This window comes from Cavia porcellus, unplaced genomic scaffold, assembly GCF_034190915.1.
Source record: "Cavia porcellus strain 051 isolate PalLab524CR breed Dunkin Hartley unplaced genomic scaffold, mCavPor4.1 scaffold_9, whole genome shotgun sequence".
NCBI classification, from domain to species: domain Eukaryota; kingdom Metazoa; phylum Chordata; class Mammalia; order Rodentia; family Caviidae; genus Cavia; species Cavia porcellus.
The window spans coordinates 66,827,302-66,831,692 of record NW_026947492.1 but is presented as its reverse complement, the minus strand read 5'-3'; the positions used below and the strand labels follow the sequence as shown (position 1 = coordinate 66,831,692).

Here is a 4,391-nt window from a genome sequence, read left to right as displayed (position 1 = left end):
TAAAAGAATTTTATGTCCAATGGTGCAACATGTAAATTGCAAGTGTGTGGGATGGTACACACTCCTGGTTAACCAGTTTTCCTTGAAGGTACTCATTTTTTAAAAATTTTTATTTGTAGATCTCAGATTGAAAGTGGCCGTACAATATCAAAATTATTCTACTGGAACATTGTAACCTCTCTACTAGATATTTTAAAAAGTTATTGCTAGTGGAAATGGCTGTAAAAATTTTGTAGTTTCACAACCTATTCCTTTGTTTCCCCTATAGCTCCACACTCTTCAGAATAAATACCAGAGCCAGAAACTGCCAAAGCTGTTTCAAAACTTTGCTAAATAGGGGCTGGGGATTTAGCTCAGGGGCATAAGCGCCTGCCTTGCAAGCAGGCAGTCATGAGTTCAATCCCTGGTACAAAAAAAAAAAAAAAAAAAATTTGTATATAGTTCTTTTTCAGATGAATACTTGTAATCAATGAGATAGAAAGTCTAACTTTTGCATTTACTCATATAAGTAATTATCATGAAGAAAAAGTGACTTGTAAAAGTACTGTGGCTGACACAAACAACTGCAGCTCCTTGTTAGGCTGGGATGCAGAGATCCTGAGTTCTAGGTCATTTTATGCAGTTGAGTGAGACCAGATCTAAAATTAAATTTTATAAAGGTTAAAAATATAGTGATACAGCTCAGTGTGAAGACCTGGGTTCAATTCTGAGGACCACAACAGGAAAAAGAAATGTTTTGCATCTTTCTAATTAATTGACCTAAGTTACCGAAACCACCTTACAATTAGTATGATAAGAGTTTTGTAACATTTTTTATCCCTGCCTTCTGGTAAGTCCATGGAGACCCTAGAGGGGGAAATGGGGATGAAAAGGAAACAAGAGACACAAAGGATGGAGACAAGATGAAAAAGTCCAATCAAGTCTCCTTTATTCAAGGAAGGAGAATCAAATATATAGGGTATTGGGGAAGAAGGAGTTGGATTCTGAGACTTCAGCAGGTAACTTAGCAACAGTGGAAAGACCAAGGGTTACAGGTCAATTCAAATTCCTGTGCAGGCTCATAAAGCGGGCTGATTAACATAATCCCTGAATAGATCAAACAGGCTAGGTAAGCAAGGTGCTGCTTAGCTACCAGACTTAACTCCTAGAGGGAGTTAAGGTGGTGCGGCCTGCAGATTTTAAGGTGGTGCAGCCTGCAGATATAAGGTAGCAGCCAATTACAGGGCTTCCCACAATTTTTGAGAAAGTATTTCTTTCATAATGTTTCAGTGTACATATCTACCTAACAACATGATCCAATTTTACTTTCTTGTTCATAGAGCCTAATTTATTCAACCTTTTTATCTTTACATGGAAGTTTGCTTAATCCTGATGAGAACATTAATTCTGGTGTTATGCTGGCTTTTCTCTTAACTAAATGATGTTATCTAAAAATAAAATTACCTCTCAGTAACTCTTCAACAACTCTAATAAATACATAGACCTAGATCCCCCAAAGACAGCTTCTATATTTATACTGTAATCACACTCAGCAGCCATAGGAATCTAACTATGCTCCTTTCATAAAGACAGTAAAAACCTCTATCAGCTTGTGATATGCAGTCCACTATTTCACACATAGGTTATGAATGTAATCTGATAAATCAGCGAATGGCATCAATACAGATATCAACATTTTCTATAACCTTAAAAGTATTATATGATCTTAGATTTTTAGGAACCATCACCTAGCTCTAAGTTCTCATGTGCTTATTCCTAGACAAGTACTGCATATCTTTCATAGTAAAAGAGTCTATTTGTATAAAAGCATGTTTTATTACACCCACTGAAAGAAATTCTGACCACACACATGGGTATGATTTTCTTTTAGGGATAAATCCTCCACTGAAACATTATATCTGAAGAAAGACTGACTGCTGTGGACAGTATTAATGTCCACATTTCCTATTCATATTTTTCCTATCACTTTGTGTCTTACAATCAAAACATGGTAAACATAACCTTAGATACCTAGAGTAATACTGTCTAGTTGCAGTGTCTCATCACCTATCTGAAACTCTGTGTTTACACTCCTTTGGCCATACATCACCCTTAAGCATTACATTACCTACCTGAAAAACAAAATTCCCTCTTTTTTCCCATCTTTCACTGCCTTCTTTCCTACCCACTTTCTCGACTTTTCTTTTAGAAATTTCTAAATCATAAACTCACATAGCTACGCATCAAACTTTTTACTACATTAGTGTTGTCTTGCATAAGATTTGTAGTATTGTGGCTTCCTTTAGCATTTGAACATTCAGATGCAAATGTTGGAGGCCTTGTAAAATTTACTGATAAACTGAATTCAACACTTTACTCCAATATTATTTGTCACTACAATTTTCCAGAGAATTTGGGATATATAATTTTTCAAAATTATTTTAATGGGTTCCAAAATTTTTTTCCAGATAAGATCATATTTAAGATTCTCTTTCTTCAATGTTTATTTGGCCAAAATTTTCAAAATGTCAGGATGAATAACTTGTATTGAATGCCTATACACTAAAGGATAATGAGCTCCCACTTCATTGCACCAACAGACATGTACTTCATTGTTCCAGAGAAAGATTCTCAAAGGAGCAACTAGAACAGAGATTAAAAACTAAAAGGGAAAAATATATGAAATATGTTCACTATTTTGTTCCATTTATATTCTGTACTTTCAACCCTAAAGCAGGAGGCAAAAGCCTCTTTCTGACAGCTGTAACAGATGATCATCTTCGTACTGAAAAATATCAAATGCCAATTCCTGGAAATGGAAAATTTTAGTATCTCAAATAATGTGGGTTGATGTTCTTGTTTTATTTTGAAAGATGATTATGCTGCGCAATGAGGAAAGGGCAGTGTATAGTGAGCAGCACCTTTTTAACACATTAATACGGATCTGCTTGGTCTTTACACCATAGACAAGTGGGTTGAGGAATGGAGGAACCAGCAAGTAAAAGCTAGAAAAGATGATATGGATTGATGGGGGGATGTGAGAGCCAAACCTGTGTGTGAAGAAGGAGAAGAATGTCAGGAGGTAGAACTGGAGGAAGACACAGATGTGAGCAATGCAGGTGTTAAAAGCCTTCAACCTCGCCTCCTTCTGGGGCAAATTAAAAACTGTGATGAATATCTGAATGTAAGACAATGTGGTAAATATGAGGTCAAACCCTGCAACACTGAAAGCCACAAACAAACCATAGATTTTGTTGACCCTGACATTTCCTGCAGCTAGTTTCACAATGGCCATGTGCTCACAGTAGGAGTGGGAGATGACTGTTGTATGATAAAATTGGAACCCACACTTGATCAGTACTAGACATGGGGCCACAAGGATGGCAGCTCTCAGGATTACAGCAGCTCCTATTTGGGTGACCAGCTGGTGTGTGAAAATGGTGGCATGTCTCAGTGGATAGCAGATGGCCACATAACGGTCAAAGGCCATGGCGAGTAGGATGCCAGACTCTGTGCACTGAAATGTGTGGATGAGCCACATTTGAAACAGGCAGCAATCAAAATTGATGTCTGGCAAATGAAACCAGAAGACTCCAAGCATCTTGGGCATAATGCTGGTAGCAAGCACAATGTCTGTGGCACCTAGCATACCTAGGAAAATGTACATGGGTTGATGGAGACTGCGCTCTGACCTGATGATAACCAGAAGCAAAGCATTTCCAATCATAGCGATAAGGTACATGGCACAGAAAGGGATTCAGATCCAGCACTGCACAGACTCTAGGCCTGGGATCCCAATTAGTGTCAAGACAGAAGGCATGAAGACTGTGAGGTTGGAGAGCGAAATGGTGTTCTTGGTCCTCCTGATGTCAGTAGAAGATCCACACAGCTTCTGAGAATCTGCTTTGTGTTTTTATCCAAATCCACCATACTGAGTATGTTTGATATTGGTGGATTTCGAACATCATCTCATTCACCTCATTCATACAGTTGAAGAGAAGAGACACCTCTGTAGGGACACATTACTGCTTTCAGTGAGGGCGTTCATGCATATTCCACCATAGTGAGAAGTTCTAATACTTGAGAGAATGACTGCCTTTGATTCAGCAAAATCACCTGGGTCAAGTCCAGGCTTCTGATCATCTATTGTTTTGAGACCTGTGGATGAATAAATTATACTCATTTTGTTTTATTAGAAATTCAAGTGTCATATGATACTGATATTTCTTGATGTCCAGAACTTCTTGTATTCTTTTAACAGTACTCTCATTGCAGCCATCTTTGAGGAGCAGTCAGTGTGGATCAGTAAATTTTCAGATATGACTCATATATTAGTATAAAGTGAACAGTATCAAAAAGAGTGGAATAGAAATAGTGCAAATCAATAACAGAATATAAGCCAGGTTTGATGG

At 37.6% G+C, this 4,391-nt stretch overlaps 1 pseudogene; it reads right to left on the bottom strand.

Moving 5' to 3' along the window:
• Window positions 1-2,780: 2,780 nt before the first annotated feature.
• Window positions 2,781-4,163, bottom strand: LOC100714831 (olfactory receptor 52A1-like; annotated as a pseudogene).
• Between the last annotated feature and the right edge of the window lie 228 nt (window positions 4,164-4,391).